The following is a 13538-nucleotide window of genomic DNA, read 5'->3' on the forward strand; positions in this document are numbered from 1 at the left end:
AGGACAGATGGTTCCATCTCCAGCCATGATTTTCTGCAGTGTAGGGCACCCCCTTTGCCCCTTTCCTGGTGCAAACTCAGCCCTTAGACCCCTTGTTCTGAAGAGATTCCCCAATTTTGGTGCTTTGCTGAGGGGAGTCCCCAAACTCAGCCAAACAAGCCCCCCCAACCAGCTCTCCTGATTTATGGAACCCCAGAATGGTTTGGGTTGGAAGGGACCTTAAAACTCATCCAATTCCACCCCTACCATGGGCAGGATCAACTTCCACCATCCCAGGCTGCTCCAAGCCCTGTCCAACCTGGCCTTGGGCACTTCCAGGGATCCAGGGGCAGCCACAGCTTCTCTGGGCACCCTGTGCCAGGGTCTCACCTCCCTCACAGCCAGGAATTCCCAATATCCCATCCATCCCTGCCCTCTGGCAGTTTGAATCCATTTACACCCCCAAATCCTCCCATTTACATCCCAAATGCCCTCACTGGATGTGGCAGCACATCCCAAACCCCTGAATTCCACAACCCCTCAGCACACAAAACTTGTTTTATGCCACCAGTGATCAGAAAGATGCTGCCTTGAAGAAAAGAAGGACTTGGGCTGTCAGAGCAGGATTTCAGGGCTCTGTCCAGCCCTGTGGTGTTCTGGAGAGCCTGGAGGTCCCCAGGCCAGCACCAGCTGCTTGGCTCATCACCCCCAAACCAAAAATCCCCTCCAAATAAAACTAAAAAAGTCACAAAGTTGCCAAATTTTGTGCTGTGTCTGTGAGGAAAGAGCTGCAGCATCACTCCCCGGAGCAGCCAGGACTCCTGTGCGAGGGCAGCCGCCCCTGGATGAAGGCTGGTGCCACCTCCTCATCCGCCCTCACCCACAGCGGGGATTTTCCCCTCTTTACAGCAATATTCCCTGTGCCTGAGGCTCTCCCTGTTTCTCAGGAACGTGGAATGCTGCTGCAGACATGGATCTGCCCAACCAGTGCTCCTGAACAAAGTAGAGAAAAGAACACTCACAGTTTCTTTTCCCAAGTATCAATCCCTGTTTTCCTGGTGTAATCAGGACGGTTTCCAAGGCACAAAAATCCTTTTCCGTTCCTCCATCTCCAAGTTCAGCAAACAACCCTACCTGCAGAGCCAGATTGGATTTATCACATTCCCATGGCTGTGTTTATGTCAGGGCTGGATCTCAAGCTGTTGCATGAAGAACACCAGGCCTGTCCTCCCTTGAGCTGGGCTTCACACCCAGCCTAAATCTACGCCTAAACCACATCTCATCCCCCAGACACCCCAATCACCCTGCACAGGGACTGCTCCTACCAGCCCCTGCAATTGTGCTGCTCCTTCCACGTGCCACGGAGAGATCCTTTCCTCCCCAGCCATCCCAGGAGAGGACGACACACCCGTGGGACCAGCAGAATCCCAAACTGGAGCTGCCCCATCCAAGCACTGCCCCATCCCAGCGGCGTGGGAAGCTTCCCACACAAGTGCCCCGGCCAGCCGGGTGGGGTGAGCGTGGAGAAGACATTTAATTACACAGTGCTGGGTGTTTTTCCAGTTGCAGAAGCCCAGATGCACATTCCCACCCTGTGCCAGGTGCCATTAGTGCTGTTTGACTACTAATTGCCAATTAATAATATCTTTGCATTATGCAAATGGGTTCTAAGCAGCTGCAGATCGATTATTTTGACGCCTTTGCGTTTGCAAAGCGCCGGGGCTCGGATGATGGTTTTATTGGGTTATTTTTTTGGTATGAGCTGGAAAAAGTGGGGTTTTAGGGGTGTAAAAGGATCATTCCCACAGCATCCAGCACGAGTGGCCAGCCCAGGGAATGGCTGTCTGGGGAATTTCCCTGGCTGACCCATGGGATGGGTGCGAGGGCTGCGGGGCAGGGCTGATGAAAGGCCACCAAGACACGTCTGTCTGCCCATGGCCAGGACGTGCCAGGCTGGTCCTGCTCCAGGTGCCACGGGGAAGGAGGGAATGACATTAAAAACAGCTTCAAATCCCAGCTGGAGCACAGCTGAGCGGGATCGAAGGCAGCATCGAAGTGAGGCAGCTTTGCTTATGCTAATGGGGGAGAAGATTCTGCAAACAGCTCCAGGTGAGAAGATTGGGCTGGGATTTTCCATGGGCAGGCAGCCAGCCCCAATCCCTTTTATCTGTTCTTGGGAATGTCTGATTCCTGGGGGAATGGCTGAACAACTACCCCTCACCCTGAGGCTCTCCAGCATCCTTGTGTTGCTGCATCTGTGGGTCCCATTCCCCAGGTTTGGGGTTTTGGGGGAGAATTTGGCTGCCCCTGAGCCCCTCATTCCTGCAAACATCTGCAGGAGACTGGGGGGCAGCAGCACAGGATCCACCCACGGTGCTCCAGAGGATTTGGGGTTGTTTTTTAAGTAGCACAGCATCGTTTTGTTTTCAATTTCTGGGGGCTTTCACGGTGGGGGGATTGTGCAGAGTGGTCCTTTCCCCTCCATAGCCCCATCCCAGCAGGATCAGATCCCTTGGGACTCTAAATAAAATCCGTGGTGGTGGCAACCCCTCCTCAGCCATTCACCTGCTTTAAATCCATCAGGATACAAAGCTGAGGTGATTTTTCATAGCACGAGCTGCTTACAGCCCAAGCTGTGTTCCCACACTGTCATTCCCTTTAATTTTGGGGGATCAGATGGTTCCTGTCATCCCTGTAAACTCTGCTGGCTGCCCAGCAAGTCTGGCTCTGGGCTCTTAGAGGTACCTCTAGGAAAGATAAGCCAGATAAAGGAATTACACACCCCAAAAGAAAAGAAGAGGCTCCCCAAGTGCAATGGGAAAACCTGCCTGGAATTCTGTCTCCCCTGATTCCGGGACTGGTTTTGCAATCAGATCTCCCAGAGTATGAACTCACACAAAGAACATGGAAAACCAGCAAAGGCCCCGCTTTTCCCCCCATCTGGGCAATTCCCAGAGATAGGTTTGCAGGCCTGGAGAGCAGGAAAATATAAGTCACTTGTGCAATGGGCTGTGTGATGCTGTCAAGTGCTCAGGGAGGTCTTTCACGGAACAGAAAGAGAGTTGGAAACAGAGAAAATGTCAATTTTTTTCCCTTTTTCTGCCCAAAAGATTTGCCTGACACTGAGCAGCCCCTGCTCAGAGAACACCTCAATAAATACTTTCCTTCCCAGGCTACACATGAACTTCTTACAAAAAAAAAATAAATCATCTGTGTTCCTTTGATGAATCATTTGCATTCAAGGTAATTAAACTTTAATCAGCAAAGCCAAAGAAAATGAGTTTTATTTTCTCCAGCAGAGATGAGATAGAGCTGGACCTGATTCCTATCAGACACAACGTGCCCCATTAGCACTGCCCAGCTCCTCCAGGTCTCCCCATCTCTCTGGTGGGAAACAGCAGGATTATCCATGGGTTTTCCAAGTGAAATGGAGTGCTGAGTTCATGGGGATAAAAATTACCTGCTCCTTCCCCTCTGCTTTCTGGTGCCTCACTTGCAAACCCCCAGTGCTGGAAAAACCCTCCCCAGCCAGGTGGGGCAGCTGAGGGCAGGGAAGCTGCTCATTACCTGAGCCAGCAGCCAGTGGGAATGTGGGAATGAGGCTGCTCCCTTTCCCTTTCTCCATGCCCATCCCCATCCTTGTCCCTGTTCCCATCAGATTCTCATCCCTGTGCTTGTTCCTGACCCCATTCCTGTTCCCATCCCCATTCCTGTCACCATTCCCATCCCCATCTTTGTCTCTGTCCCTATTCCCATCCCTATCCTCATTCCCTATTCCTTTTCCCATCTCTATCCCAATCCCTACACCTGTTCCTATCCCAATCCCTATTCCTTTTCCCATCTCCATTTCCACCTTCATTCCTGTATCCATTCCCACCCCTTTCCCAGTGGGGGACAGACCCTCTCCTGTCTGATTGGTTGCAGGTTTTTTTAGCCAGCCCTGGTTTTTATCAGGATTTCAGTTTAAATCCCAGGTTTCTAGCTAAATTCCAGGTTTTCTTGGTGAAAAGCTGGTCCATGTGCTGAGCTCACCTAGGCTGTGGGACACAGCTCAGCCACTTCTCTAAGGGATAAAACTCTGGGAAGCAGAGATGGATGATCCCGATCTGGTGGGTGACATCCCTGCCCATGGTGGGGGCTGGAATGGGATCCCTTCCCACCCAAACCATCCTGGGATTCCAGGAGTCTGTGAAGAGCATGGGAATGGAGCAAAACCAGCCCTGGGGAGAGTCTGTAAACCACTAAGAATTCCTCCTGTTCCCTGCAGCCCTCAACACGCTTCCCCCTCTGCCAATAACTCATGGGGATGTCACAACATCAGCCTGCACCCTTCCTGTGTCACGGGGAATGCCAGCTCCCCTGCCAGGGAGAATGGCCTGGAAAAGAACTTCAATCCTTAAATTTTCAGGCTAAAATTGGGTCTTAGTGGGGAAAAGGCTGGGATGGACCCTGGATCTTCTGCTGGGAGCAGCGTGGGACCCCCCTGGCACTCACTGCGTGCACAGGGGACCAAGAGCTGGGCCCTCTCTGCAGGAGGGGGGATGTTCTTGGGAGAGGGTGATGGGGATATTTATGGGATGGAGGTCCCCAAAGTTTGCTTTGTAGGAAAGATGGGGGAGAGGGCTTGCTGTGAAGGGAAGAGAGGAGAGGAGGAGGAAATGCAAACTAATTAACTAATAAATATGCTGCGTTGGCTCGGGGCAGCAGGAGAGCAATCCAGAGGGCTGACTCACTCTGACTCAGACACAGAGGAGTGGGATGGAATCTGGCTCAGGAGCATCTCCTGCCTCAGCCACGCTGCCAGGACACAAGGATTGATCCCAAACCTGCCAGGGCCGAGCATCCCGTGGGAACCCCGGGGGTCTTCTTCATGTGGGCTTTGCTTTCTTTTGGAGAAATCACTCACTAAAGGGGAACAAAGCTAAATTCACCGGCTGGAGCAGGCAGCTGAAATGGAGTCAGGCTTTTAGGATGCAATTCCCTGTTCCTCCACTTCCACCTTAAAATCAGGCCCATGAAGGACAGGTGGGAAATCCTCTCCGCACAGCCCAAGCAATCACGGCTGTGGGAGCAGGTGAGGTTTTCACCAGTGTTGGGATCCCAAACATGAATTCCAAAGCCATCAGAAATGTCCAGAGCCAGCAGGATGATTGTCCCTCCAAGGGACATGGAGTCATAGAATCCCAGAATGGTTTGGCTTGGAAGGCACCTTAAAACTCATCCAATTCCACCCCTGCCATGGGCAGGGACACCTTCCACTGTCCCAGGCTGCTCCAAGCCCTGTCCAACCTGGCCTGGGACACTTCCAGGGATCCAGGGGCAGCCACAGCTTCTCTGGGCACCCTGTGCCAGGGCCTGACCACTCTGAGAGCCAGGAATTCCTTCCCAATATCCCATCTAACCCTGATCTGAATGAAGTCATTCCCCCTTGTCCTTTCTCTCCAGCCCCTCCTCCAAGTTCCATCTCCAGCTCTCCTGGAGCCCCTTCAGGCCCTGCCAGGGGCTCTGAGCTCTCCCTGGATCCTTCTCCTCTCCAGGTGAACATTCCCAGCTCTCCCAGCCTGGCTCCAGAGCAGAGGGACTCAGCCCTCGAAACAACCCCATAACTTTCTCTTGACTTGTTCCAGACCTTTCTGACGCTGGAGGTGCCAGAGGCAGCTCTGGAGCTGGGGTCTCACCTGAGTGGATCAGAGGAGGAGAATTTCCCCGCTGCCCACGCTGCGCGATCACCCCAGCACACAGCTGGTTTTTGGGCTCCCAGCTCACATGGACGCCCCACATTGAACTTCTCACCCTCCAACATCCCCAAATCCTTCTCCTCAGCGTTGCCCTCACTCTGTTCTCTGCCCAGCCCGGGCTGGGGTGGCTTTGAAGGGGTGGAAGGAGCAGGGCCCCGCGGGAAGGCCGTGCCGGGGCCTGGCGTGTCGGTGCAGGCCGCAGGGGAGGCGCTGCCTTCCCCCGGCTCCCGCTCGCCCTGGCTTCGCCCCGTTCCTGCCCGATGACTGGGCGTGATTGCTTCACCCCACACCTCCAGCCCTGGGGAAAAAGTCCCCCTTGGCACCCGGGCCCTGCTCCCTGCGGTGTCACCCCAGGTACGGCCATGGGTGGATGGAGGGATGGGGGATTTGGGTCTGGGGCCCGAGATGTGGTCAAGGGCATCTCATCTCTGCACCCCCACTTCCAAGAGGCTGTTCCAAAATTTTTGGAGGAGATGAGGCTCCTCCAGAGGGGCCACAGCTCCGATATTCCCCCTCCACCCCACAGAAGTGACAGTGTACTCTTGGAGAGACGTGTATTCAGTGGGACAAGTCCTACCCTCAGCACAGGCATGAAGGAAAAGGGAGAAAAAAACACCCAGCTTGGGTTTTTTCCCACCCCCAGAGGCTTTTGCATAGACTGACTTTTTTATTTTATTTGTTCTCTCTCCCTTTTTTCTTTTTGAAAATATTTTCAACCGATGCGTTACTGAAGTCGTTTTTGCCTCCTGACTAAACCTGGGCTGCCTGCCAGCACATATTTCTGATAATTCATCCATTATTAAATGAAATCAAAGATAGGAGTTTAAAAAAAAAAAAAAAAACACGCCATGGGAGTGTTTGCATCTGACAGAGAGGCTGTTTATAGCTGGGCTGGGAGTTTCTTCCACGGCAAAAAGATCTCCCCGGGGAAAACCCACCCGAAATACCTGCCCCACTCCTCACGCTGCAAACATCTCTGTGTGGCCACGCTAAAAGCCAGGGATTCTGCAAAGCTCTTCTGCCCCGATAAAGGCGATTCCATCCTGACTTGGGTGGGTGCTGCTGGATATTCCCCTTCCTCAGGGAGAGCCTGCAACCCATGGCCAGAGACAGCCCGACTGGATCAGCCGGTCCTCTCCAAACCGGAGCGAGAGGAAAATCTGATGGAGAGGGAGGGGCTCAGCAATTACAGTCTTTTCTCTTTAATAACCCTCGCTGCTTCCCCGAGTCCATATTTACATCCCTGGCACCAAAGTAGTAATTAAAGTCTCTCCACTCAGGTCTAAACAACAGCAGACCCTCCTGTCATTAAAAGCAGAGGCAAAGCTGAAAATAAACTTGATTTTTATGTCTTTGGAGCCTCAAATCTCTCTAAATCAGCTGGCTGGGCAGCAGGTTTTGGGGCCACACATCAGTGCTTTGCTAGGACATCGATGAGCTGCATCTCTCTTCTTGGGAGACTGGGGGTAGAAAACTGTGTGGAAAACTTCTCCGTGCCACTGGTCTGTTCTTGTGCCATTTTTTAGCCATTTCCACTGCCCATAAGGGAATAAATGGGCCTGGGGGTCTGCAGGCACCAGCTAAAGGATGGAGCTGTTGTCTTGCCATGAGCTGCTCAGTGGCAGCTCGAGCCCTCTTGCTTTAAAGGAGCTATCAAAAAAACCTGTGAGAAAATTAATTATTCACTAAGACTGCTAATTAAGCTGATTTGCTCTGTGAGGGCATTGAAGGAAATGAGCTGGAGAAGCTCTTAATTGTTTAAAAAGAGCCATCCTACAAACGCTCCTCCCAAGTTGCTCTGCTTGCCAAGAGAGCCTGATCCGGTGTTCCACTGGCTCCAGAGGAGCCTCATGGAATCATGGAATGGTTTGGGTTGGAAGGGCCTTTAAAGAGCAACTTGTTCCATCTCCTGCCATGGCAGGGACACCTCCCGCTATCCCAGGCTGCTCCAAGCCCTGTCCAGCCTGGCCTTGGGCACTTCCAGGGATCCAGGGGCAGCCACAGCTGCTCTAGGCAACTTGTGCCAGGGCCTCAGCACCCTCCCAGCCAGGAATTCCTTCCCAAGATCCCATCCATCCCTGCCCTCTGGCAGCAGGAAATCATTCCCCCTTGTCCTGTCCCTCCATCCCTTGTCCCCAGTCCCTCTCCAGCTCTCCTGGAGTCCCTTTAGGCCCTGGAAGGGGCTCTGAGCTCACCCTGGAGGCTTCTGTTGTCCAGGCTGGACACCCCCAGCTCTCCCAGCCTGGCTCCAGAGCCTAGGAACACCTTCATGGCCTCCTCTGGACTCGCTCCAGCAGATTGACAGTATCTGTGCCAACATCAACCTTGCAGATGATTTCAAATAAGCAAAGATCTGCCACAAAGCATGAAGTGCTCCTGAGCCCTTGTCCCCAAACTGTGTGACCCAATGCAATCCAGAGGGAATCCCTGCCAAAAAACCCCCAAGGAACACCTGCCACACACGTATATAAAACCCCAAAGGCTGCAGGCAGCTTGGAATTCAGCAATCCCAGCTCGTTCCTAAGGTTATGGAAGCTTGGAAGCAACAGACACCAGGACCTGAAGGAAGAGCGCTGCACCCACTGCCCAAAGCACCCTCAGGTGGGTGGCTGTGGAAGAAGGAGCTCTGGATGCCCTGTGCCAGGGGAACTGGATCCTTCTCAGCTGCCAGGTGCATGGTGGGAGCAGAGGTGCCCCCAGGACCTCACCCAGCCTCCCACAGCAAGGAGTGGTCCCCTGCCCACGCCCAGCCTTGCCCTCGCACTCCCACCAACATTTCGCTTTGCTCCCACTTCACCGGGACCTTCCCTTCTCATCCTGTAGGGGTTGGTGGAGGAAAACTCCCCGTGTCACATGGCAGAGAACAAAAGGAGATGTTTTTAACTGAGCAGATTCATCTTTGGCAAGAACAGGGCGATGCCACACCAGCCTCGCTTCTCCCACAGGACTCGGTCCGGCACAAACATGGTGGGTTTGCTGACAAGGAGCACATCCCATCCACTCCAACCCTTCCACCTCTGGCAGCTGCCAGGATGGGACAAATCTGGGGCTTGGTGCAGGCAAAAGATGGATATCACACCAACAAAATGAAGGGAAAACCCAAGATCCAAGCAAACAGCATTGCACCAGGAGCTCAGGGTTTTCCTGAGACGATACCATCCTCCACGAGAATTCCCAGGCGTCTTCACCATTCCTGGCACAGCTCTTGTGCCAAAATGCCACGAGAAAGGAAAAACACGGCCACAAGGAGCATGGCTGCCAGTGCTTGGCCAACCGTGTCCTCAGCAGGAGAAGACAAAGCTTTCCCACACTGTGATTTCCCTGAGATCCTCTGCTGCGTTTCCAGCAGATGGGAAGGATTTCACAAGCCATGGGAAACAGCTGGGGAGGCTCCTCTCAGTCAACACCACCCCACATCTCCAATGTCCCCACCAGTACCAGGTCACCACCTGCCCCACCACTCCCTCCCATCCCCAACGCCATTAAAAGAGGTCCTCGTTTTCCTACCTGGTGCTGGGAACATCTACGAGTCAGGTTCCTCCAGCAGCTCCATGGTGAGCTCGGGGTTGTCTCAGCACAGCTGGAAGATAAAGCCACCAAGAGAAAAGCTCAGTGTCCCTGCAGAGGTGGCGTTTTTCAGGGCAGGCTCCTCCTGCATGGCCGCTGGGAGCCCATCCTGCAGGAGCCGTGGGGCTCTCCACGTCCTCCTGGGCTGGTGAGGCGCCAGGATCCCTGGGAATTGTGCTCTTCTTGGAAGGACCTACCCTTTTTGAGTGGTGTCCAAGCCCAAAGCGCATGTTCTTACCTGCTCGGTGGAAGACAGGGGAAGGCTGGAGCACCTTTCCGAGAAACACATGGATCTCAGCAGGGCGTGGATCTCCTGCTCCCGACCCAAACGTTGTTTAGGAGAAAAGGGGGCTGAGAAGTTGTGGGAAGCTGGAGAAAAGAGGTCGGAGGTGCGAACGCTCCTGCGGCGGGTGCCAGCACGGCTCTGCCGGTTGGTTCACAGCGGAGCTGTGATCAACAGGGATGGGGATGTCAAGCTGGGACTTGTCTCCTCGGCAAGGAAAGGGAACAGCAGAGATTACTAAGCGATGCAGGAATGTGGTTTGTTTAATATGAGCCATCAACACAGAAGAGTAAAATAATGACAGATGTGTAATCACATTTCCTGAGTCTAAAACCATGAGATCGAGAATTTAAACACCACTTTTCCCAAGATCAAGAGGAGGAGCCATTTGGCTAAGAACTGATTTGGTTACTAATTTCCTCGGCATTAAATCAGCTGTTTCCCAAATCTCTTGACAGGCTTTGCTCCAAGGACAGGGCTGGTCCCTGGCTTGCTTTGATGTGAGGGTAAGCAGAGAGGGAAGATGCTTTGGAAACAGGGATTCACCAACTGACCGAGCTGGCCTGGATCAGAGGCTCCTCAGCATTGCTTAATTGGTTTATTTTAATGAAAGATGGCGAGATAAATTTCACACGGATCTTTATCGCGGGAGCGGCGAGTGGTGGGAGACAGAAATCCGGAGCTGGATTAAGCCAACCTTCCAAGGGCAGGATAGGGGAAAGGGGAGCCTTTTCTCCATCGTGGAAAGCCAGAATTCCTGCAAGGTTGGATTGCAGAAGATGCGTGGCTGAGGGACACCAGACCCGCATCCCACCAAGAGCGGGGGATGAAATCTCTGCTCAGCCCCTGGACGTGGCCTTTTCCCAAAGGTCACGGGTGCAGGACCTGGAAGGGAGAGGTTCCATGCTGGGGTAGGGCTGGGAGGGAACGGTGTCATTTGCTTGTCAGATGTTTCCATTTGTCTCTTGAGATCAAAAGTGGGAAAAACAGCAAGTTGGGAAGGTGCTGCTGGCACAGGAGCTGGCCTTAGAGGGACTCCAGCGTGCCTCTCATCTGGATTTGGGAAGTATGCTTTCTCCCCAAAAACGAAAGGCTGAGAGAGCAGGGGGCATTCACCTGGAGAGGAGAAGGCTCCAGAGAGCCCCTTCCAGTGCCTAAAGGGCTCTGGGAGAGCTGGAGAGGAACTTGGGACAAGGGATGGAGGGACACGACAATGGGGAATGGCTTCCCACTGGCAGATGGGATACTGGGAAGAAATTTTTCACTGTGAGGGTGGTTTAGGGAGCTGAGAAAACCAAAAAAGAGGTCCCCAGGGATGCAGGACCATTCTCACAGGTCATGGGAGACACAGAGAGCATTTAAGGCCTAACAGGGAGAATAAAGAACAAAATGCATTAATTTATTTTGTACTTCCCTTCACGTCCCCGTGTTGAAACTCGTCAGTGCTGGTGGGCTTCATCCCTGCTCTCAGCTGGAGGAGCTGTGCTGACCCTACAGCTGATGTCCCTACAAAGCCCACAGCTCCCTGCTGGGAGCCTAGGAATGTTCCTACATTTCCAGGTAATTGAACAAAGTGGTTCCTCCCCTGAAGGTTCTTAACGAGCAGCGTCCCCGTATCCATGAGCACATCCATGCTTTCCTCCCGGTCTTTATTAGAGCCCACGAAGCTGCTGTCTCCTGCCACGGGAAAGGCAGCTCCTTCCTCTAAATGGACTTTAATTAGCTCAACTCCCTGCTAGGAGCTATTTTGGTGACACCCATGCTCCAATTAAATCATGGTTTCACCTCAAATTGTGCAGAACTTGGACATGACTTGTCCCTGACTGGGGAACTGGGGAGCTAATGCCCAGTACTGGGCAGGGGTATTGCTGATCATTGCATAAGATCATGGAATTCCAGGATGGTTGGATGGGAAGGGACCTCAAAACCATCCCTTTCTCCCTCCTGCCATGGGCAGGGACACCTTCCCCTACCCCAGGTTGCTCCAAGCCCCATCCAACCTGGCCTGGAACACTTAACGTGGCCTTGAACTCTTATAATGCGAACGTATAACTTGAAATTTAGGGAAAACATCCCATGCAGTGGATTTGGGAGGCTGTGGAAGCATTCATGGAGCAGCCACAGGAGGCGGAGCAGCCTGCCAGCGCTGCCTGCGTGGAGCAGCTCACCCCGTGCCTGAGGGGTTCCTGGCAGTGCGGTGGCCTCTGTCCAGGGCTGCCATTCCGTTGTCACTCGGAGTCACTTTGGAATGGGGGGGATGCAGATGGGCTGAGTCACCCCCTCCCAGCTGTGCACCCGAGTCTAGACGGCGGCTGATGAGGAGACATCTCCTCTGCGAGATACCTGCGCCACGTCCCCACATCAAAGGGCCCTGGGCTGCTCGAGTGAGGATGTAATTAAGCCACCCCACGGCAAGAGTTTCTCCCAGGGCCGGCTGATCTCCCTGCACGGCTCTGTCGGTCGGGGTGGTGGCCTCTGTCACCCTTCCAGGGGGATTTGGTGGCCGTAGCAGGGTCTCCTGTCCCATAGTTTGTGGGAATAGCGGCTGTTTCCTGCTGACCCTGCTCTAAAAGTCAGAACACAAAGTATTTTCCAAGCCAGCCATGCTCTGCTCCAGCTTCTTGGCAAGGAGAGGACACCTGTGCAAGGACAGAGGTGTCAGGAGCTCCTTCAACCCTTTTTCCTGGCAAATAGCCCCAAAAGCCAAGGAACAGCCTGGGCAGACTCTGTGAGGAGCAGGATGAAGCTGAAGCCCTGGGAATCCTTGCAAACACCACCGCAGCCTGCCAGAGACTCCCTCCATAGGTGACCCAGCACTGAAACACAGCAGCATGCAATCTTCAGTTCAGGGAAAGCCCAGAAAAGCAGACACATAACCAGAGGAACCAGCTCCACGTCACTCCTTGCTGTAAGATCATCAGAATCTCGTCTTTACCTGTGCAAAAGGCCCCAAGAAACCCAATGCCTCGCAGGTGGGAGATGCTGGGTGGTGTTTCCCCCTTTTAGTGTGGGTTTGTGCAGCTGGACTGCTGAACAGAGACAGCTGCTGACCACAAAAAAAGAAAAGAGGAAACGGGCACAAACAGGAATTTAAGCTCTGGTGGGCAGGGAAAAAGGATCCCACCATGGATTCTACCTGCAGCACCAGCAGGGCCAGGTGTAACGTTGCCTTAAGAAAGGCAGGGAGGGGCTCCTCAACTTGCTGTTAAAACCTAAGCTCCATAGAATATCCATAAAGCTCACATTAAAGGATTAAAGACTGGCAGGAAGATCCCAGGAGGCAGCTGTCCTCCCCCAAAAAAAAAAACCCACTCCATGAAGTAGAGCATTGTACTCGAAATGACAAACCTAAAGAAAATCGTACATTAAAATGTGGATTTCATCCACCCAGCTGGCTCTGCAGATGGATTGCCCCACAAAAGGGGGTTATTTGGTAGGGTGATGTTCTCCCCCATACACAACTTCAACCTGAACTTCAACATCTGAGCCTTAATTGATTTGTCACAGGGTCCCAGAATGGTTTGGGTGGGAAGGGACCTTAAAAATCATCCAGTTCCACCCCCTTTCCACGCCCAGGGACACCTTCCACTATCCCAGGCTGCTCCAAGCCCCGTCCAGCCTGGCCTTGGACATTCCCAGAGATCCAGGGGCAGCCCCAGCTTCTCTGGGCACCCTGTGCCAGGGCCTGCCCACCCTCACAGGGATGAATCAAAGCTGTCCTTGTGCAGCCATGATGGATTAATCTTCTCTCATCTTTAAATTGATTTTCCATTTTCCAAGAGAAGAGTTTCCCCTCATTTTTTCCTTTCTCTATCCTCTGTTAAATCCAAACTCGACCGTGTGCGCAATCTGGGCTCCTGCAGCTGCACAACAGCCTCATTTCCCAGCAGAGGCAACCAGGGAAGGCTTACCTGGAAGTGTGGTGGGATTAAAAACACCCCTTTGAAATGTGGAAACCTCACTTTAAGCTG

General features: G+C 53.2%; 1 protein-coding gene across 3 annotated transcripts in view; it reads right to left on the minus strand.

The window, feature by feature from the left end:
- FRMD6 (FERM domain containing 6) overlaps window positions 1–9890 on the minus strand; it is a 38445-nt gene extending 28555 nt beyond the window's left edge. The window contains exons 1-2 of one of the 3 annotated variants that reach the window (XM_086892312.1): window positions 9523–9890; window positions 9225–9297 (exon numbers count right to left, since the gene is read on the minus strand). The gene's annotated coding sequence lies outside the window, so the exon portion shown is untranslated. Of the gene's footprint in view, window positions 1–9224; window positions 9315–9522 lie in introns of those variants that run through there. The other 2 variants (XM_086892316.1, XM_086892317.1) reach the window with 2 other exon arrangements.
- Window positions 9891–13538: the final 3648 nt, after the last annotated feature.

This window comes from Cyanistes caeruleus, chromosome 6, assembly GCF_971803275.1.
Source record: "Cyanistes caeruleus chromosome 6, bCyaCae1.hap1.1, whole genome shotgun sequence".
Classification (NCBI taxonomy): Eukaryota; Metazoa; Chordata; class Aves; order Passeriformes; family Paridae; genus Cyanistes; species Cyanistes caeruleus.